Source organism: Schistocerca americana, chromosome 8 (assembly GCF_021461395.2).
Source record: "Schistocerca americana isolate TAMUIC-IGC-003095 chromosome 8, iqSchAmer2.1, whole genome shotgun sequence".
NCBI lineage: Eukaryota > Metazoa > Arthropoda > Insecta > Orthoptera > Acrididae > Schistocerca > Schistocerca americana.
In genome coordinates this window covers 193,089,124-193,113,161 of record NC_060126.1, presented here as the reverse complement: position 1 = coordinate 193,113,161, position 24,038 = coordinate 193,089,124, and the positions used below count along the sequence as shown (strand labels likewise).

General features: G+C 41.2%; 1 protein-coding gene across 1 annotated transcript in view; it reads left to right on the top strand.

Moving 5' to 3' along the window:
• The first annotated feature begins 299 nt into the window (after window positions 1-299).
• Window positions 300-24,038, top strand: part of LOC124544808 (transcription termination factor 2) — a 317,601-nt gene continuing 293,862 nt past the window's right edge. Inside the window, exon 1 of the mRNA XM_047123494.1 lies at window positions 300-396. The gene's annotated coding sequence lies outside the window, so the exon portion shown is untranslated. The remainder of the gene's footprint in view (window positions 397-24,038) is intronic.

The following is a 24,038-nucleotide window of genomic DNA, read 5'->3' as shown; positions in this document are numbered from 1 at the left end:
TGTCTCCCTATGTGAATGCCGCCATTTGAAATTGTGGAATGCTTTGACGTAACCAGTAGTGATCGACAGTGTGAATGTCTTAATAAAAATGAAGACCAGGAAAATCTAGAAGCAAAACATCGACTACAGTAGAACGGCTGAACACGACGAAATTTTTTTTAAATTCTGGTGAAAACGGGCGACCAAACCTACCGTAAATCTTTCTTCCCAAGAAAACTTGACTTTGACCTCCCATATGTATCGTTACCTCAATTGAGAGTCGATCATAATAAACAAAACAATTAACATCTTTGGCATTGTGTGTATCTCGTCTGTGGTTCTGTTTGGCACTGTTTGAATTTGAATTGAGTGTGGCAGAATTCTTTTGTGCGGAGAAAAGCTTATTTAGCATATGTTGTGAGTCAATTTGTTTGTTTAGCGATATATATATATATATATATTCTCGTATTAAGATGATGATAAGAATTGTGTGTTGGTCTCGTATGTCACTGTCCTGCCCCGAAAGCAAACGAGCAGCCAACTTACGGCATTCTAGCGTTCAGCTGATTTGCTTTCCGCAGAATACCAAGGAAAATTTGAAGACCAGCATTGAATTTTTTTGTGTTTTTTAACCTCGACTTTTGTTGTGGAACATATTGACTTTACAATAATGTGTCTGACAGCTGAGTAACTATTTTGCCGTGTGACAGTTTCATGGCGTGAGCTGCTTCCAAATTAATTGGTCGTGTTTATTTAATTCGCCAACTATGTTATGTTTGGTATGACTGATGTGTATTATCCGTCGATCATAGTGGCAACATCATCGTGCTGTTAAGCTGTCGCGTTGCCGACCTAGAAGTCGTTTATTCGTGTATGCAGACTATTGGATTTGTGAGTTAGCCTCCTAATGAGGTTCTGATTTAGTCAAATTGCTTTCACTTACGTGTTGCTGTCTTTCAGTTCTTGCTAAGTTATAAACAACTGTTTACGGTTGTGTTTAATGAAAGAATGATGTGAAAAATTCTCATGTTTGTTGGTAAATTTGCATACGTTAAGGAATTTATAATCACACAGCCACTTTTTAAGATTTGCTTTAATCGCGTGTAGTGCTTGAGCTTCATTGAACGTATTTGTAACGCAATGTTTATGTCAGAAATTACATTTGTAGACATAAGAGCAATATACTACATAACCTCTCTCTTAAGGAGCACAATCGTATGTCAGTGGGAGGGACTTATGGTGAGAAGTTGGGGACAGCAAGTTGTGGTCAGTAAAGCCAACAATCTACTCTTGCTGTTCCCCACACCTGCAATTGGGAGCAATGTAAAGTACCTTTGCATAGTCCATTGTCCTGTGATGCATTGGTTCCTCCTTCAATGGGAAGGTCTAAATCAAACCATACAATCCAAGAAATTATCTAAAGATGCCAAATTCAGTATTGGTAACAAACATGATTCTAATAAGGAACTACACACAGTAAACAAAGACCCCCCCCCCCCCTACACACACACACACACACACACGTCACAGTTGTAGTTCAAAGAATGTACTGATATCACCATTCAGTCTACATACATATAAATATAAGTGGTCCTCCATGCACAATGGCCCCCATCTTTGCATTGTCTGAGAATTTTAAGTGTATCTCTTGAGTGTAGGTGACTAGTGTGTGTGTGTGTGTGTGTGTGTGTGAATAACTTAAAGTCCACAATGAACAGAGAGGTTGCATTCAACAATGTCACAAGCCCTCACATCTTGGGATACTGAGAAGAGGCCTAACTTAATTTAGGACATTAACACGAGGTACGATGATCAGGAACTTTATGCTTCCAGGCCCCCTCCCATTCTTGAAGGAATACTGGCAGGCTGCATTCTGCTTCCACAATCTGCCTCCATTCCTTTCTGTTTTGTTCTCATTTCCTCTGGGTTTTTCAGTTCCCAGGGCTGACAGGTCATCCATCCAGCACTGCCTTCATCTTACGGGTGTCTGCTGTTTGGTTTCCCTTTGAGTGAATTCTGCACCTGTCTTTCTTGTATACATGTTACATGGCCTACCCATTGGATTGTTCTGCTCTTTAGGATTGTTAGTTGTTGCTTCAAGAGGTAGATTTCCTTGATTTTCCTCTTCCTCCATTCTCTTTTATATAAAATCATTCCCCATCTCTTCTTTTAAATGTTAATAGTATTTTATTTTGTCGTTTAGTCATGCCTCAGGTTTCTGAACCTGGGCATATCGCTGTGTTGTATATTCTCATTTTAGTGCTCGCTCATATTGATTTTGAGCTTAGCATTATCCTGAGGCAATACCTGTATTTCATTCCCACTGCCATTCTTTTCCTGACGTCCATTGCTGTGCTATGTTGCTGGTAAACCAGGGTCCCAACTATTTGAAGTGGTGAACTCTCTTGAACCTCATGCCATATGTCTCAAGAAAGCCTTGCTACTCTTGTCTTCTTCCTAATTGTGTGAACTCTGTTGGGTCATTCCATGCCAAGTGGTCTAGAGGCTCCCACATGACCCTTATGGATTTTGATGAAATTATGTAGGCCTATGAACATTCACACATGTTCTCAATGAACACTGCTAAAGTTTCAGTTTCACAAATTCAATACTTTCGGAGATACAGTCACTTGTTTAAGACCATAGCACAGCTTTCTATAGTGCGTCCTTGAATTTTCAGCAACTTTGAGATGAGATATCTTGCGTGAAAGAAACAAAACTTGGCCATCTTATACAACTTTTAGAGCTCTTTAAAGAAAATATTAAGAAAAGGATTTCTGAGCAATTATCATATAGATAATTTGAAGCAAAGTTGGGCGAAAAAATAGCTGTTTTAAAAAAAAGCGAACTTTAGTTTTTTATATCTCTAAAAGTAATTGTGGGATGTACATGAAACTTTGCACACCATAACTCACAAACACAAGGTCTTAGAATATAAAATTTCATTCTCCTATTGCTTTCCATTATTTCACAAATCTAGGGTGAAGTTGACGATTTTTCAAAAAGTGCTAAAAATGGGTATTTATAGTTAAATTTTTCGAAAAAGTGTTTTCTCCAAACTCTTCTAAACTATGGTAATTAGAAAGAGCATATTCTAAACTATCTAGAAAAGTGGATTTCGTTTTGCAATGCAAGCATATAAGGCCCTAAAAAGTAGCATCATCAAAGAGGCGCACTGGAAGTTTGAACCCTTTTTCTGGCACTGAAATTATACCTGAAATCTTTTATTTTGCCTTATACATCTTTATTAATGTCTGGGGTAAGTGAAATAAGAAGTCCTGATGTATAGGACCTAGCTTAAGTCCAGTAACTAAAGAATAAAAATAGAAACAATGTTATTTCTTAATCCCCCCCCCCTCCCCCCCCCCCCCCCCCCGCTCTCTCTCTCTCTCTCTCTCTCTCTCTCTCTCTCTCTCTCTCTCTCTCTCACACACACACACACACACACACACACACACACACACACACACACACACACACAATTATTATTAAGAATGAATGTAAATCGTAAAATTTATTTGCATAATCATTTAATTATTAGTTGCCTGTTTAATGAACAACAACAGCTTACTGATGGAAAAGAAGTGTATAAATGAGTTGCTATGGTCCATGGTGCCTTAACCACTGCTAGTTTCATTTCACCTGAGAAAAGCAGCATTCCCATTGCCATAGGGGCCGCGCCTGATAGCTTAGCAACAACAGCCACGGGTGGGTTTCTTTACCACAGGATCCCAAGCGTGATAAGGGTTTCTTTACACAGGTTCCCAAGCCTGATAGTAAAATTATTTGTGTGTCCTGTGTAAAATTAGAAGGCACTCTTGGGTTCCTTAGATTGTTTCCTCTAACCTATTTCAATTTTTGATATGCTACATTAAGTTTCTGATGAATATCAAGAGGAATGGTGTATTGACGGCCAGACGAATTTACTGATGGAGCTGGAATAACTGCAATAATGTGGTGTTCCAGAACCCAGCACTTGTCACTGCTTGGTGGCCAATAAAATGAATTTGCTGGACCATGTGGGTGCATAAAGTTTATTAATGCATCCCTTTGCACTGTGGAGGTCTCACAGATATTCCCAATCCACCACACGTTTTCATAGATGCATGCAACATATTGGCCTGGTTGGAGAGCAGACATTAATATGCCTCCTTCGTTACTGTGACCCATTTTAGCTAGAAAAGATGAACAATCATTTGAAACTCTGCTGACCTGAATTGTTGTTTCATCAATAGGTAAAAAGTGATGATTTTCTCTAGTGCCTGCTACAAAACAAATTTAATTCCATTATTGTTTTCAGAGCAGAAGTGAAACAGATCTAGGAGAGTAAGAATTTGTCCATTAAGTGGCTGTTGCAAGCTTTCTCTTGCTGCTAACTGCTTTGTTGTACCTCCAATCCCATCACAAGGTGATTTCCCATGACTAGTAGCAAAAAAAAATTCCATTCGGCTGTCATTCCAAAATCACAAATTTAGGAAATTCTTGAAATTTTTATATTGAGCACTGGAGCCATCACTGAAATAATGAATGTGGGATATCTGTGCAAACCGTGCTTTTATATATTTGATAAGCTCCTTGATAAAAACGTGAACTGTAATAGTGTCATGTCGCAAACAATCACTGATAATGCAAAAACTTAAAGATTCTACTTTCTCATTTTGACGAAAGTAGATAACAAATGGATGAATTGTTGCTTGACTATTGTGCCAGTGGAAGCCTTGCACAGCATCCTGAATGATAAAAGAATAATTTTCTACAAAATCCATTAGGACAAGCTCTTCGTCTTTCAGATGACATTTAAGGCTTTTAAGATGCAAGCTTTGATGCTTGGCAATGTAATGATGGCATGAGAGACTCTATATTTTATTTTTTACATCTTCAATAAATTCATCCACTACCATTTGCTTCGTGTCCAGTGTGGCCCGATCAGTATGTATCCATTGCTTAAACACAACAACTTCCTATGGCTCATGATCTAGGAAATAGCTGGCAATTTCAGATGCTATAGCTTCGGACCCAGGACACCTTTCACAGCGATGTAGCATGCACTATTTAGAGTTCAAACTGCTAACTACCTTGCTGAGAATCTCCTTATAATATTCACGTATACCAGCTCCGCTAAGCATAAGCTTAACATTTTGGTGAATTGCACAGACGCAAACTGCATGCATTCCAGCTGATCCTACTGTTACACACCATTTGGGTCTAAGTTCACAAAACTTTGAGAACCCTATTTGTGGACCATTTATATTCTTATAGATAACATACATTTCCCGTAAATTGCAAAGTAACAATCTTTTCTGCATGTATGTCTTTCTATCTAAAAGTCTAAATGAAATACTATCTTTTTTTCTAGGGCACATCCTACCATACTCATCATCTTCAAAAAAATTTCGCACTCTACTAGCAACTTCTGCTGGTAATTTCCTGCTTTGCCTATTTTCGGGAAGTGCCAGAATGCACTTCTCTGCCTGAAGCTCCCGAGCATTCTTCACCATTCTTTCGACACGCTGAGCTGCTCTTTGTCTGACTGTCCAACTTACAGGTGCCAATGTTAAAATTTGCATCTGTTCTTTATGAATTACATTCTGCATCTTGGCTTTCAGTTCAGTCAGCAAATGTGCATAGTCGGCACAGTTTCCACATTCCTTAATTTCACTAGCATCTTCAATTTGTCGGTTTACTCCTATTGCATTTACAATTCTGTTTTTAATCACATTTTGAACCTTTTGAATTTTCTTCTTCACATATTGGGGCTTATCTCTGTAGCTTACTGTTCTCTTCAGGGGTGAAATACCGATAGACAATAAGCTACTATTTAATTCTTCTTTTGGTGTAAAGTCCTCATCAGAATGTCAGAACGTCGGACCAACAACTATTTTTCCTCATCACTAAAATCCGCAAACCATTTTAAAGCAGCTTTTTTGGCAAAGAAAGTGACATGACACTTTGTTCCACTATCTCCTTGCCCAATTGAGCAGGAAGGTATGCTGTTCCCTTCTGCATCCATCTCTAATCAGTAACTAAATAATGTATTTGGTCTCTAAGTGCAAATTATAATCTGCTTAAATTTCAGACAAATTGCTACTGAGTGAAATTATACACAATGTATAATACCAATGAAAAAATCTAATAAGAGACATATGCTATAAAAGACACAATCAAAACAATTTTGTGTAAATTAGATTACAAACTTTGATGGTTTTACGAATCACTTAACAAGCCACACTCAGTCAAGAGAACCCACTCACTATGCTGCAAACACACCACTGAAATACTGATTGTTCAAACAAGGTTCACAATAATGAAACAATCTGATGGTTAAAATAATTGTTGCCATTATATTTTCTGTAAACAGTGAATCTTGTGAATTTTCTCTGTGAAACTAGTGGTTACGTATTTACCAAGGTAGTTGGCTACATTTAAGTGTGATTAAATACAAAATTAAAACTCTTAGATGTTTAACCAACCAATTTCACATTTCCTTAATAACTTTAAGACAAAAATTCACAGGTTACAACACCTACGTAATAAAATCTCTGCAATATTGATTGGAAAATTTACATCACTTGATGCATGATTCAAGCAAACCGATTCTTTTTTGGAAAAATGTTTTATACAATTGAATCCAAAAATTAGGTCTTCATTTTCCACTTGTAAATATTCACAATTTTGAGAAGTACAAAAAATATGATGCTATTATTCACTGAATTCTTTATTTTTTTTTTTTTTTTTTTTTCTTCAAATGAGATGAGTTTTATGCAGATGAACACTTACGATAAAAGCAGAAGGGCTACTTCTCATAGTTTTCAAGTTTTTCTGACAGTCTCATTGCCTATTTACCAGATCTTTTTATTTCAATTATTCAAGGCACTAATAAACATTTCTTAGGCATAATAAAAGGTTTCAGGTCTAATTTGAGTGCCAGAAAAATGTGTTCAAACTTCCAGTGCACCTCTTTGATGATGCTACTTTTTAGGGCCTTATATGCTTGCATTGCAAAACGAAATCCACTTTTCTAGATAGTTTAGAATATGCTCTTTCTAATTACCATAGTTTAGAAGAGTTTGAAGAAAACACTTTTATGAAAAAATTGACTAAAAATGCCCATTTTTAGCACTTTTTGAAAAATCGTCAAATTCACCCTAGATTTGTGAAATAATGGAAAGCAATAGAAGAATGAAATTTTATATTCTAAGACTTTGTGTTGGTGAGTTATGGTGTGCAAAGTTTCATGTACATCCCACAATTACTTTTGGAGATATAAAAAACTAAAGTTCGCATTTTTTTGAAACAGCTATTATTTCGCCCAACTTTGCTTCAAATTATCTATATGAAAACTGCTCAGAAATCCTTTTCTTAATATTTTCTTTAAAGAGCTCTAAAAGTTGTATAAGATGGCCACGTTTTGTTTCTTTCATGCAAATACTTACAGAGATATCTCATCTCAAAGTTGTTGAAAATTCAAGGATGCACTATTGGAAGCTGTGCTATGGTTTCAAACAAGTGACTATATCTCTGCAAGTATTGAATTTCTGAAACTGAAGCTTTACCAGTGTTCATTGAGAACATGTGTGAATGTTCATACAAAACTTCGTCAAAATCCACGATGGTCATGTGGGAACATTTCTCGATATTAGACCACTTGGCATGGAATGGCCCTGTTCTGTCTTGATTTACTTTTAGCCCAACCTTCTGTACATATTTGTCCATTTTCTGGTACATTTCTTTAAACTCGTGGTTTAATTCCTTTAGAAGTACTATGTCATTTGCATATGCGAGAAAATTGAAATTACCGTTTATCTGCACTCCAGTCCACTCCTGTTACCTACATTCATTTAATGCTTTCTAAAAGATGACGTTGAATAGAACACACATGAGAGTATCCTATTGTTGGAGACCTGTCACGGTCTCGAACATTTCTGATGTGAACCCTCGAAAACGAACTGCTGTCCTTGAGCCATCCATAGAAGTTTGCGCTATTCTCAATAGCTTCTCGTAGTTTCTGAAGCCACATGGTGCACTATATAGGCTATTCCTGTGTATGATGTTGTATGCACATTGAAGACTAATGAGTAGATTATAGATATATCTGTCATGTTGCAGTGTTTTCAAACAATTCTCTTAGGGTGAAAATGTGATCTGTTGTCGATCAGTTGGATCGAAAGCCAGCCTGGTATTTCTGTATGTTGTTCTCTATAAATGGTTGTAATTTTCTGAGGGTAATGACTGACAGTATCAGGCTTCTGGATGACTTTTTTGAACTGTACCCCATTCTCTAGTTTATTTCCTTCACCACTTTTCCTTTTCCTTTCCCTTCAACTCTTCCACCAGGAGGAGGAGCCACTGGCTCCGAAACCTTGTAACAGTTAAACCTTTCTGTGTGTATGTTCTCCAGCTGCCACTTGGTGAGTAGACTTTTTATCCATCCATTTACATTATTTTGTCAATAACCCCATTCCATTTTGCTTCCTTTCTTGTAGGCCTATATCGGATGTATTATGGACAATTTTCAGTCTTCAGGCCATCTGTCACTCTTCCATATCAACAGGATTAGTTTATATATCTCTTACGTGCCAGCTGTCACCTCCCTCTTTGATTAATTCGCCTGTTATGCTATCCTCCACTGGGGCCTTGTTATTTTTGAGTCTTTTGATTACAATCTTCAAATTTTCTTCAGTCACTTCCCATTCATCTTTCCTCCGTGGTGTTTTCAGGTAGCATCTGCTCTGGGTCAGGGTGATCCAAGAGTTTTAAGAAATATTTTCTCCATTTTCTACTGTTCTTTCTTTGTCATTTCCAAGTTGCTGTTTTAATCTCTAATAAAAAAAGACTGGGCTCTGAAATTCACGTTTCAGAGTTTTGATGCCCTGGGAAAATTGTTGTGGATTCTTGTTTTGGCTCTCCTCTTGTTCTAGTAAACTGGTTAGATATATCCTCATCTCAGTTCTCAGGATTTGCTTCATCTCCTTTCTGATGTTAAGAAAATGTTCCTTTTCTGCTCATTCTCCTTGTCTGCCAGCCACTTACCTCTCATTTTCCTTCTGTTTTCTGTAGCCTTCTGGCATGTTTTGTTAAACTGTTTTCTCTTTTTCATTCTCTTCTTTCTTCCCAACATATCTTCAGTTATGCTTATGTGGACTTTTATCTCCTTCCACTTTTCCTCAATGTTCTCTCTTGCTTCCAGATATTCTAGGGCTGCAAACTAGTTTTGATTTCCATAGCATATTATTCTTTAGGCCTAATTGCACTTTCTCATGGCTTCTCAACATTCAAAGCAGGTTGTACTGTCTCTTTCTTATATGTGTAGGTGAACATCATTTTAAGCCTACACAGAATGAGGAAGTGGTCTGATCCACATTGGTGCCTTTATATGAGCTGGTGTCCACGACTATGTGCTTACAGTACTGGTCCACAAAGGTGTGATCTATCTGGTTGGCGGTTCTTCCATCAAGTGAACACAAGGTTCCCTCGTATGTTCTCCTGTATTCGAAGTAAGTTGAACCTACTCTCAGATTCTTTGAGATAGCAAAGTTGATCATCCTCTGACCGTTGTCATTGGTCTCATCATGCAAACTGTATCTTCCTACAACTGGTATGCAGAATTCTTCTTGTCTTCCATTTCCATTAAAATTTCCCATGACTATCTTGATGACTCTAGTTGGTGTGCTCTCAGTTGTTTGTTGTAGTTCGTCATAGAACTCTTCCTTTTCCTTGTACGTTTTATATTTGGTCGGGGTATGGTTATTGATAAGTACAATGTCTAACTGACTCATATCAGCAAATAAACTACTTCATGGAGTTTGCAAATTTCCCACAAAGGAGGACTAAAGATTACGCACCAAACCAATAACTTCATTTGGGAGACATTAAAGGAAGGTGGCCCACACATAACCTGCTTAAGAGTTTCGTGCCAGCTGGAGTTATCTGTAAATGGGTGTGGGGTTAGATTTCAGGGGAATAAGCCTTATGAGACTGAAAAAATACCGTCACTCTGAAATGAAAACAAAACCCTAACCAAAATTAGGACAGTGTGTTTGAAAGTGGATAGCTTTGCACATCCGTGAAATGTAAATCTGCTGTTGAGTAACCATCAGTAGCATCTTACTTCACCTTGTGCATTGAAACATGCTCAGATTATTCCTGGCAAGCTGCCGGTGTGACGTTTGAGACTTTCCTGAGCTCAAGCCTGTCCCACTCCTTGGCTGCAGCGTTCCTGGAGTAATACAGTGTTGAAGGTATTCATGTGATGACGTACTGTAAGTTGAAGGTGATCCCAAACGTGCTCAGTCAACTTCTTTTTCACAGATAATAGTTGATAGTCTCCTAGGAGGAAACTTCATTAGTTAAGTGCAGTGTGCTTATACGTTATTGTCTATAAAGAGAAACCTATTGCTTAAATTTAGGATTTAGGATTGGACGGTAAGTTAGGGGACCCTGTCCCAATACTGCACAGACCTCAGAATGTGACTCATCTCTGCTGAATCCCTATGCCTGAATGCCCAAGATATGCATTGGTACCCTACCTTCTGAACAACGATCATCTGGTGTCACATAAATCCTCATTGCAGAGGACCTGACAAATCCACAGCTCGTGGCCTAGTGGCTAGTGTTGCTACCTCTGGATCTCAGAGACCTGGTTTGATTCCCGGCTGGGTTGGGGATTTTTTTCTGCCCGGGAATGGGCGTTTGTGTTGTCCTCATCATTCCATCATCACTCATGAAAGTGGCGAGATTGGATTCTGTTCAGATTGGGAATGTGTACGGGCGCTGATGACCACTCAGTTGCGCGCCCCACAAACCAATCATCATCATCAGAACATGACAACATTTACCCAAGTTCGATTCCAGGCATTTTCTTGCACATTATGCCACACAGCAATGTACTGTTAGTATTGGACACTTGGGACTGTTTTGATTGTGTGGAGATGACTACATACTGCCTGGGTTGACATGACCATCCCAATTGTCTCCAAAGAAAATGCCACACACTGTTGTGCTCTCCTTGACATACTTAGGAGCCGTAGTTTGTAGGTAGCGATATTCCGTTGGTGTTATTGGCTGTGGACAGCTGTTGCAGGGCAGATATTCATGTTTTGTGTGTTTGGATAATGATTGATTATTGGAATGACATTGTTGAGGTGTACACCAGTTTGGCTGGCAACTTCCTTTACAGACAACCCTTCTTGCTGTAAAGTGACAGTGCCTTCATTGCATGCTTCTTTGTGTCTGCCTAAAGGCCAAATGTTTTAGATATAGCAGCTGAAAGTTTGAATGATGTGGCTGTGGTGTATGCCAAGTTTCAGCAGCAACTACCTGTGGTGAAATTACTTCTTGTGATCAACTGAGGTTGGCAGTACTAATTGTCTGCTTTTATCAGTGACCTAACTGTGTTGTGTTGTATGACGTCATGGTGGCGTGACATAAAGTAAATGATTTTGTTGCTGGAATATGCAGTGGCACTCTGGCATGGGAGCTTTAGGTTTCTAAATTATTCTTGAGTGGTATCAGTGATTCATTGGTCTGCTTTAGTGCTGTTTGGAAGAAAAATATCAGAACTGTTTGTGGCTGTTAGTTCATGAGTTATTTTGATATTGGCAGTTATCGGAATAGATTTGTTTTCAGGTATAGAATTATCAGTGCAGTATGTTGTTTATGGTTGGAATTTTTATTTTACGTTTTATATTTTGTTAGTTAATATGACAATGAATTTCATAAATAGGTTGCGTTGTGCCACCATGGAGGATAACGCATTGACCATGATTAAAATCTTGCAGCTGTTAAGTCCAATTGCTTAATATGTGAAGAGTCACATTTGTGGAGATTGTATGAGATTGACCAAAGTTGCTGAATCTCGGACAAGGAACCAGGGTAAAATTTTACTTATAACATCCACAATATAGTTTGCTAATGTTGGCAACACAATTGATCTGTGCAAGCACACTGATTAAATATATCAGTATTTTTTAATTATGTCATTGGAGGATATAGGTGGATCAGTGTTTTTTAATTAAATCATGGGAAAAGGCAGGTGGATCAATGATTTTTTAATATATCGAACATGCTACTTTATTAGGAATAAACATTAATTCACCCACCTTTTCCCATGATTTAAATAAAAATCATTGATCCATGTACTCGGTGTGCTCATGCAGAGCAATTGCACATTGCCAACATTTGCATACTATCCCACTGCTGCCATAAGTAAAATTTAACTCGGACCAGTATATTTGGTGATGTTGCTGGCACACCATAATAAGGCACAAAATACAAATTAAAAATGAAATCACAGCGTCTACCTTAAAAACTGTGTAAATACCATAAAAGCTCTATTGCCAAAAGTAATCAATGAACAGATCCAATCTGGCTGTTTTCCCAAGTGCATACCTAAAGCAAGCAAAACTAATAGGTACTCATACTTAAAAGTGATGGTGCAGAACATTTAGAAAACTACATACAAGTGTCCATCAATTTGAAAATTATTGAAACACTAATGGAAAAATAGATTAATGAAGTATGTATATAAATTTAACCTTCTTTGTAATGAACAACATGGTTCCAGGCCCAGAAGAGGTTCAGAATCTGCTATTGCAATTATCCTTAATTTATGAGCATGAGTGTAGTTATAAATTAAAAGTATAAAAGTTTTTTGTCATTTCGTTAATAATTTATGAAGAATTAGATTTTCAAATTTTTGTTAAAAATTGCTACATCCTGGAGTAGCAACTTGCAATTTTCTCTGGAACCAGATGAAATACAGAATGGAAATGTCATTTTAATGGCCTTTGGATAGGGTTTCATTGGGTATGCAGCATGATGGTGTTTAAAATATTAAATAAATTTTAAGTTTCTAAAAAAGGCATCTTAGGTAGGACATCCACTGCGTGAATGACATCTGGCTATTCTGGGTATGCAAAAGTAAGAGATGGACCTCATGGACGAGGAAATGTTACTTTCAGTTTGTCTTCCTCTTCACCTTTCCCAATAGGCCTGAGGTATTCCTGCCTGTCGTAAGAGGTGACTAAAAGGATTTTTATACATTTCGGCATTTATGTGATGGTACCCTGTAGGGTTTGACCTACATTTTTCAAAATTTTTCCGAAGAGCGAGCCAAATGGGGAAGGGCGCCTTACATGGTGCACTGCATCCTTCGTGCATTGAAATCTTTAGCCCACTTTCTCGTCGTTGTGTTGCCCATTCTCCATCTCTTGGGCGAGGACACCTTCCTGGGTGCATTTTCCACCATGCAGTGTCGCTTTCTGCATCGACGATAAACATGGACTTTGTTGCACCTGATATCCAGCATGGTAGCCAGTCCTTGGTGGGCCTGCCATGTACCTTGTTGGTTGTAACCCTCTGACCACACAGGGATTGCTCTACTGATGCCTGCGCCTTAACTCCCCCTGTATGCCAAGGGGTAGATGCCCATCTGCCTGGGGCATCAGGACTCCCAGTAGTGGCCATCCTGCCAAGTGGCCTTTGCTGCGGCTGGGTGGTACCCATAGGGAGGGCCCCTGGTTGGAGTGGGTGGCATCAGGGCGGATGACATGTGATGAAGCATAGTCCATCATCTCTTGCTGATGGTGAAACACCAGCAGTCTCTAAGCGTTCATGAGCTCAATTCAATGCACAGAAGTATGACCCCAAATCATTCCCCCCCAGGCCATACTGTGGGAGGAATGTTAGGCTAAGAATGGCAACGAATCTTATTCGGCCCGGAATCTTGTACGTTCGAGAGCTGGTGGGGATTCTTTCATGACAATGAAGCCTCAGTTTTTTGTTGAGCATTTAGAGGACAAGTTTGGGGAGGTGGAGGGCTTGTCCAAAATGAGATCTGGGTCAGTCTTGATCAAAACAGCTTCGAGGGCCAGTCACGGGCGTTACTCACTTGTGACAAGCTGGGGGTGTTTCTGTAACCATCACACCCCCATAAGAACTTAAATGTGGTCACAGGGACCTTCTTTTGCAGCCTGACAATGAGCTGCGTGCCAATTTACAGCGCCGAGGTGTACATTTTGTCCGGCGTGTCCACCGAGGTCGGAGGGATAATCAGGTTGCCACCGGTGCCTTTATCTTGGCCTTCGAGGGTGATACATTGCTCGAGAAGATCAAGGTGATGGTCTACCGCTACGATGTAAAGCCCCATATCCCTTCCCCGATGTAGTGCTTTAAGTGCTGGAAGTTCGGCCATATGTCTTCTCGCTGTACTTCCAGCGTCACATGTCGAGATTGTGGACGCCCATCACATCCCAATACTCAATGTTCCCTGCCTCCCATCTGTGTCAGCTGCGGAGAGCACCATTCACCTTGCTCACCAGACTGCAGAATTCTCCAGAAAGAAAGGAAAATCATGGAGTACAAGACCCTGGACAGACTGACCTACACTGAGGCTAAGAGGAAATTTGAACACCTGCATCCTGTATGTATGACATCGTCTTACGCCACTGCTACAACAGTTCTGGCACCATCAGCTCTGCCAACCCCAGTCACCTCTCAGAGCCGGAAGACTACACCTGCCCCCTCGATGGTGGGAGGCATTTCCCCCTGTTGCTCCTGCACCAAGCAACACCCCCCAATCATCGGGGATGTCCATCCCCACTTCTAAGCCGGAGAAGCGTAATTCTTTCTTCAGCTTCTCTCGCTAAGAAGGGGTCCCTTGGGTCACTCTCTTTCCAGGTTTCTGCTACTGGGAAGGTGACACCTGCCAGTGGCTGAAGAGCCCAAAAGCAGCTGGTCGTAGGGCGTCACACTAATCCTCAGTCCCAGAGACTGAATCAGTGAAGTCCCCCCAGCCAGGGAAACCCAAGGAGAAATGAGAGAAATCCAAAAAGAAAACCCCTAAGACCAAGGAAATTGCGGTGGCGCCCACACCACCGCTACCTACAAGTTCTGCGTCTGAGGATGGGGTGGAGATTTTGGCGTCCGCTGAGGACCTACATCAGGCCAGACCCTCTGACAGAATGCATATAGACTGCTCACGCAATAAGTCGGTGGCAGCAGGTGACTGAGGTGTAAACTACCTCATTGAATGTTTTATGCCTTCCCAGTCTCACGATGATGTCGTCCTCAAGTGGAATTGCGGCGGTTTTTTCCACTTCCTAGCTGAGCTACGGCAACTGTTAAGCTTTAACCTGCATTCTGCATTGCCCTCCAGGAAACCTGGTTCCCAGCGATCCCGTTCCTTGACCTCCTCGGCTATAAGGGACACTACAGGAACTGTAGCAACTATAATTGAGTGTCAGGTGAAGTTTGCATTTATGTTCTAAACTCAGTCTGTAGTGACACTGTGCCCCTTCAAACCTCTCTTGAAGTTGTGGCTGTCAGAATGAGGATGACACAGGAAATAACTGTCAGCAATGTATATCTTCCTCCAGATGATGAAGTACCCCTGAATGTATTAGCTGCACTGATTGATCTACTCCCTAAGCATTTTAATGCCCATAACCCCTTGTGGGGTGGCACTTTGCTTACTGGCCGAGGCAGAGATGTCGGAACTTTACTGTCTCAGTTCGACCTCTGCCTCTTAAGTATTGGGGCTGCCACACATTTCAGTGTGGCTCATGGTAGTTACTCGGCCATTGATTTATCAATTTGCAGCCCAGGACTTCTCCCATCTATCCACTGGAGAGCACATGTCTACCTGTGCGGTCGTGACCACTTCCCCATCTTCCTGTCACTGCCCCGGCATCAGGGCCACAGATGCCTGCCCAGATGGGCTTTAAAGAAGGCAGACTGGGGAACATTCACCTTTGCTGTCACCGTTGAATCCCCCCCACACAGTAACATCGCTGTGATGGTTGAGCAGGTATCTACAACAATCGTTTTTACAGCAGAAAACGTAATCCCTTGCTTTTTAGGGTGCCCAAGGCATAAGACAGTCCCTGGGTGGTCGCCGGAAGTAGCTGAAACAATAAAGGAGCATTGGCGAGCTCTACAGTGGCATAAGCGGCACCCTTCCCTGTAGCAGTTCGCCAGCTTATCAAATGGTGGAAGCATGAGTGTTGGGAGAGATACATCTTGACCATTGGGTGTCATATGTCACCTTCCCAAGTCTGGGCAAAGATCAAACCTGTTTTCGGGTACCAGACCCCAGCAGGTGTTCCTGGTGTTCCCATAAATGGCGTGTTACCAACCGAAGCAAAAGCGATTGCCGAGCACTTTGCTCGAGCCTATGTGTCAGAGAATTCCCCCCAGCCTTTCGCACTCTCGAACGGTGGCCGGAAGGGAACGTCCTCACATTCACTACATGCCACAGTGAATCCTATAATGCCCCATTTACAGAGTGAGAGCTCCTCAGTGCCCTTGCACATTGCCCCGACACCTGGGCCTGATCAGATCCACAGCCAGATGATTAAACACCTCTCATCTGACTACAAGCGATATCTCCTCATCATCTTCAACCAGATCTGGTGCGATGGTGTCTTTCCATTGCAGTGGTGGGAGAGCACCATCATTCCGGTGCTCAAACCCGGTAAAAACCTGCTTGATGTGGATAGCTGTTGACCCATCAGCCTCACCAACATTCTTTGTAAGCTGCTGGAACATACGGTATGTCGGCAGTTTGGAGTCACCTGGCCTACTGGCTCCAAGTCATAGCAGCTTATGCCAGGGTCGCTCTACCACTGATAATCTTGTGTCCCTTGTGTCTGCTATCCGAACAGCTTTGTTCAGATGGCAACACCTGGTTGCCGTCTTTTTTTGACTTGGGTGAAGCATACGACACGACCTGGCGTTGTCATATCCTTGCCACATTGTATGAGTGGGGTCTCCAGGCCCGCTCCCGATTTTTATCCAAAACTTCCTGTCACTCAGTACTTTCCATGTCTTAAGTTGGTGTCTGTCATAGTTCCATCCATATCCAGGAGAATGGAGTCCAACAGGGCTCTGTATTGAGTGTGTGTCTTTTTTTAGTGGCCATTAATGGTCTAGCAGCAGCTGTTGGGGCCCTCTGTCTCACCTCCTCTGTGTGCAGACGACTTCTGCATTTTGTACTGCTGCTCCAGTATTGGTGTTGCTGAGCATCGCCTACAGGGAGCCATTCACAAGGTGCCGTCATGGGCTCTAGCCCATGGCCTCCAGTTTTCAGCCACAAAGTCGTGTGTCCTTCTGTCAGCATCGTAAAATTCGTCCAGTCCCAGAACATTATCGTCATGATGATCCACTCACTGTAGTGGAGACATATTGATTCTTAGGACTAGTTTTTGACGTTCGATTGACTTGGATTCCTCATCTTCGTCAGCTTAAACAGAAGTGCTGTCAGCACTTCAATGCCCTCTGTTGCCTGAGCAGCACAAATTGGGGTGCAGATCGCTCTATAGAGCCCTTGTCCAGTTCTGAATTGATTATGGGAGTATGGTTTATGGTTCGGCAGTGCCCTCAGCATTGCATTTACTCGACCCTGTGCACTACTGCGGGGTTCGACTAGTGACAGGAGCGTTAAAGACGAGTCCGATGACCAGCATACTAGTGGAGGCTGGGGTCCCTCCGTTGCAAATCAGATATGTGCAACTGCTCGCCAGTTACATAGTACACATTTGTAGTTCTCCTGCACATCCGAATTACTGTCTCTTTTCCCGCTTGTGGCAGTCCATCACCCGCATTGGTGGCCTGGGTCGGAGCTAACGATTGCGGTTCACGTGCGGTCCCTTCTTTCTGAGCTGGAGTCCTTCCCTGCACCACCTCTACTTGTGGTCTGTTCACATACGCTTCCATCGTGTACCTCTTGCCCGCAGCTTCGTCTGGATCTTTCACGTGGCCCACGGACTCCGTTACCCCTCCGGGTCTCCACTGCCACTTCCTCTCGATTCTTGAGGTGTTTCGGAGCTCTGAAGTGGTTTACATCGACGGCTCGATGGCTGATGGTCGCATTGGCTTTGCTTACTTTCATGGTTGCCATATTAACAGCTTTCCTTACCCAATGGATGCTGTGTATTCACTGTAGAGCCGGTGACCAGTTCTCGTGCACTTCAGTATCTCCGTTTATGCCCTGGGGAGTCTTTTCTTTTATGTACTGACTCCTTGAGCAGCCTGAAAACTATGGACCGGTGCTACCCTTGCCATCCTTTGGTAGTGCCCATCCAGGATTCCATCTATGCCTTGGAATGGTCCAGTCATTCAGCGGTGTTTGTCTGGACACCTGGTCCCGTCGGAATCCCAGGAAGTGAACTTGCTGACAGGCTGACCAAACAGGCTACACGGAAACCACTTCTGGAGATGGGCATCCCCGCAACTGACCTGCGTTCGTTATTACGCCCCAAGGTTTTTCAGCTTTGGGAGATGGCATGGCAAAATCTCAGTATGCACAACAAACTGTGACCCATTAAGGGGACCACGAATGTTTGGAAGTTCTCGATGAGGGCCTCTTGCATGGACTCCGTGGTTCTCTGCCGGCTCCGCATTGGCCATGTCTGGCCAACCCACGGCTACCTCCTGCGCCGTGAACACCCGCCTGAGTGTCGGTGCAGCGCCCGGTTGACAGAGGCCCATATTCTCCTGCTCTGTCCTTCTTTGGCTGCCCCACGACTTCATCTTCGGTAGTTGGATTCATTGTCATTGATTTTAGCAGACAACGCCTCATCGGCTGATTTGGTTTTACGTTTCATCCATGAGGGTGGGTTTTATCATTCAATCCGAGTTTTAGCGCATATCCTTTGTCCCTGTGTGTTCTCCACCCTAGTGTTTTTAGGGTGGAGGCTTTAATGTGTGTTGCAGAGTGGCTGGCTTCTCCTTTTTATTTTTGTGGTCAGCCAGCCACTGTAATCTGCTTCCTTGTTTTACTCTATTCCGTTTCTAGTGTCTCTCTGTTGGTTTCTTGTCCTCCTTTGTTCCTTTTAGTGTTCATTGCCTTTCCTTCGTTCTTGTGGCTTTTACTTTTTTTCTGTTTTGTGTTATATGTCTTGTCTGTTTTATTCTCACGCTTGTGGCATTGTTTTATTAGGGAAAATGGACCGATGACTTCGTAGTTTGGTCCCCCCCCCCCCCCCCCCCTTTTTAAACCAACCAACCAATCATCAGCAGTCCAATGTCAGTGTTGACGGGCCTGGGTGAGATTTAAAGCTTCCTGTTGAGCAGTTATCAAGAGTTCATGAATGAATGGGCCTTCAGCTCCGAAAGCCCATATCGATGATTTTTCATTGAATGGTTCACACATTGACACTTGTTGATGGACCAGTACTGAAATCTGCGGCAGTTTGTGAAAGGGTTGTACTTGGGTCACATTGAACGTTCTCTTCAGTTGTCGTTGGTCCCATTCTTGCAGGATCTTTTTCCAGCCGCAGCGGTGTTGGAGATTTGATGTTTTACCGGATTCCTGATATTCATGGTACCCTTGTGAAATGGACATACAGGAAAATCCCCACTTCATCGCTACCTTGGGGATTCTGTGTCCCATTGCTCGTGCGCCGACTACAACACCACATTCTAACTCATTTAAATCTTGATAACCTGCCATTGTAGCAGCAGTAACTGATCCAACAACTGCGCCATACACTTGTTGGCTTACATAGGTGTTGCTCAACACAGCACTGTATTCTGTCTGTTTACATGTCTCTGTATTTGAATATGCATGCCTACACCAGTTTCTTTGGTGCTTGAGTGTATTATAAATATAAGTGTACAATGTGCGTCCTGCTAAAACTCTGAAACAAGTCCCAGTATGACCAAGGCCTTCTATCCCCTATCCGTGAAGAAGGTTCCCACTTTTACTTGAGTGGTGTGCTTTTGAAGATATAAGGGCTGGGAAGTTTCATCCTCTACAAATTTCTAGAATATTCAAGAGTATTCTAAAACATTCTGGAGTGTTCCACAATATTCCAGAATGTTCAGGAATGTTCCACAATGATCTGGGATGTTCTTGAATGTTCAGGAATAGTCTGGAGCATTTGGAAGAATGTTTTGGAACATCGTGGACTATTTGAAGACTTTATCGAGTGTTATGGAATTCGCCACTGGTGGGGATACCCATTGGTAGGGGAATATAAAGCAAGACCCTTCATGGATTCGAAAGTCAATTTCTTGTCAGTGACAAAGGGAGGAAACGAAAAAGTAGTGTAATGAGCCAATAAAAACAAACAGTGAAGTGTGAGAAATAAAGTTTGAGAATTGTATAAAGTGTACTTAATGTTTATGTTACTAAAAAGTTTATTTGATCTGTATTTTAGACAATGCTGAAACATAAAAGAGGAGGAGATCTTGCTAGTTATGAAGCAAAATGTCAAAAACAAAAAGAACTTTGAAAAAATGAAATAGATGAAGAGGGCAAAGCACATTTAGGTTCCCAACGAATGAGAATGAGCACTGTGAGAAGCAGAGAAACCAAAAAACAATGAAATGAACGAATTGAAGAATCAAGAATTGTGGCACAACCTTATAATAAAAGACTGCGAACTCGGGCCTACCATGGAAATATCACCCTACGAGGTGCACAGTCGAGGACAAGTAAACTGTACAACCTAACAAGTAAAGCATTCCAGTATGACCTGATGAAACAATATAACAAATACTAACATGCTGTAATCAGAAAAATGAATAACATCTTCCTATTTTGCAATGCGAAAAAATTCGATAGAGGAACACCAGGATTTTGTTGCATGAATGGAAAAATTTGACTACCACCACTGGAAGCACCTCTGCAGGAATTTTTGCTTTACGTGACCGGGGAAACTCCAGAATCAAAATACTTTCTTCAAAACATAAAAGCCCACAATGCCTGCTTTGATCAGCACTAACAGAGATGAAATTGATTATATTTTTGCCATCCAAGGACAAATCTATCACAACATGGGATTATTACTACCATTACTCAATGAAGATTATAAATTTCTGCAAGTATAGGCCAATGATAATTAAAGTTAAACTTTCAAACCACCATAGAAATGGCACCACGGGGCAGAATTACATCAAATTGCAACGGAATATTGTTGGAGTAGGGGGAAAACATATGGTGGAAGAAAAATAAATAGTTACAAAATGTAGTGAAAGATGGTGCTGTAAGCATCATAATTTAATAGTGGTAGACTACAAATGACAAATGAAACATACAGCAATGCCTAAGGTGCATGTTTGGCGTTAGACTGAATGGGTGTACAGGTGTGATACTATTAGTTGCGTAAGCCCATCCACTCCATCCACTACAGCAAGGTCATATCACATCGGATGGGAAAAATCTGTTTTTAATTGTCCTGAGGCCAAAATTTGCATAAAAAGCATTAATCAAAATCAAATCGGGTTATTAATTTCTGAGTGACTGGTGCAAAACATGTTCTGTATGGTGTCCACTGTTTTCAGCAACAAGTTGAAATCGAGAAACAGCATGTTTCACAACTGATCGAAGTGTTGCCGGGGTCACGTTAAGAATGTGTTGCACAATGCATGCCTTCAATGCAGCTAAGTTTGCAATTGGAACACCGAACATAACATCTTTCAGGTAGCACCACAGCCAGAAGTCACACGGATTAAGATCAGGTGATCGGGACGGCCAGGCTGTAGGTATATGGCGGCTGATAATTCTAGCATTTCCGAAATGGCACTTCAGCTGCTGCTTTACTGGATTTGCAGTGTTCGGAGGTGTGTCACCTTGCATAAAAATGATCCCATCCACACATCCTAGCTGTTGGAGAGCTAGAATGACATGGCTGCGCAAAAGACACTCGTGGCACTTACTAGTGACTGTACAGGTAACAGGACCGGAAGCACCTATCACTTCGAAAAAATATGGCCCTATGATAAATGATGCCATAAACCTGCACCACGCAGTGACCTCTTCAGAATGAAGTGGTACTGGTTGATTTGCGTGTGGATTTTCTGTTAGACATATTCGACAATTCTGTATAATGAAATATCCTGTTGGATGGAAGTGGGCTTCATCTGTCCACAAAATCTTCTTCTGCCAATCATTGTCTACTTCCATGTGAGCAAGAAATTCTAAAGCAAAGGTCTCTCTTGCCGGCAGGTCAACAGGAAGCAACTCTTGCACATGGGTAATTTTGAATGGATAGCAAAGAAGGATGTTTTGTAGGATTTTATGCCCAATGTGTGCACTACATGTTTACACACCACTACTCGTCTCCTCCTGCATTGCTGTGGCCACTGCTTCCACTGACATCAAAGCAATTCGTTTCCTCCCTCTACCAGGTCTTTTTTCAAACCATTCAGTGTCCGGAACTTCTGAAGTGCAATATGTGCACAGTCATCATTCTTGTAATACAGCTTTACAAGCAGAACACGAGCCTGCATTGAGATAGTCATGGTGAGCGTTGCAGACACGAAAGGTGGAAAAGCCATGTACCCAGCGTGTTTATACCAGCTTCAGTGGGCTGTGCGCATGCGAGGTGTTTTCATTTACATGTTCTGACACATACAGCACCATCTATTGATCAATTTTCACACTAATTTCCCCCCCCCCCCCTCCCCCCCCGCCCCCTTGTGCCATACGTCTTCCCCCTTCTGCGATAATATTCTGTTGCAATTTGACGTCATTCTGACCAGTGGTGTTATTTCTGCAGTGTTTTGAAAGTTTAATTATAATCACCCTGTATATTTCATCAGAAATCAAGAAACAGAAATTGATCAACAATTTGCTAATATCAGTGGATTTAAACGAAAAGTAGTCTGAAATGTACAGAGTATCTTACAAAAATACAATCAACTGATTCACATATTCCAAACGGCATTAGACTGAATGAATTCTGATGACTATAAAGTTATACGTCGAGCCAACATAAGACTGCATGGAGAACACACATGTCGATTTAATGCACCTCAGGTAGCCGATAATTGCCATAATCATTGTGGACAATGAAAATGCAGGCTGTGACATAATTGTACAACGAAGAAGAGAAGGACTACAACATCTTGCAGATACACACCGTTCATATGATTCCCTCCGGTATCCATTAATATTTCTGCACGGAGAGTGCGGATATCATTTTAAAGTGAAACAAATTCAACCTGAAACAGACATAGAAACAAACCAAAAAGTCATTTCCCAGGAGTTCTATACTTACTGCTTAGTAGTCAGAGACAGTGAAACATACAATCAAATTCTCAACACTCACTATTTATTCTAACAATTCCTGGTCGATATGTATGCAAAAATAGAAGCGGAATAGATGCTTTATGTAAGACAAAATCAGAAGAAACAACACATTGAAGAATACATACACAATCTCTTGTCAACTCTGCGAGTGAAGATGGGTACCCCAGCTAGTTGCAAAATACATTAATGAAATCTGTTGTTGATATTTGTAATGTTTCTAATTTACACCTGTCCACAGAAATCGACTGTCAGAAGGTGACATTGTCTACCAGCTTTTCTTCAAATGCCTTCTGATATATGGTCTCAATTTCCTGATTTCCAGGGCGTGAATTTTACTATCTCACATGACAACCTATTGATGGAGGATTACAAAGAGCCTTTGAAAAACATTGTTTATATATATATCTGTATTTCATGACTTGTTACTGATTCAAACTTACATTTTCAATCATAAGTTTCAAATTTTGGTGAGTTACACATACACCCTATGTGTGTACCATTAGAACCTGCTAGAATACAATTTCTAGGCCTCAGTTCTGGAGATTTGCAAAAACTAACAGACATATTAGGAAAAGACAGTAGTGGGGGGAGAGTGGCAGGCGAGAGCGAGTAACAGTTCAGTTAAGCTGTTGTTTGGTTTTCTAGTGTTCAGACAATCAATGATCTACTGTACTATGATTTTACATTCATCCTTCCTAACTCAGTAATGATGATTTATCCTGTGGACAAAATGACAACTAATACAACAATTGATTGCTTCTTTGAATGATAGTAATGGGCTTGCTCCTCACCCATGTATTATTTATATGGTTTGTGTTTACTGAATTCATGCAGCAGTTCCTTCAAAAACAATTTGCATAGTCAGCAACAAAACACAAATTGGAAAGTAATAAACTGTTATACAAGTTTAAGAATCTGTAGTTCTTATGAGGTGTGATCAAAAAGTAACAGGAATTTTTGTTTTTATTAAAGAATCTTTATTTAGTCATCAGCATCAGCTTTGTCCCTTTCAAAGTAACCCCCC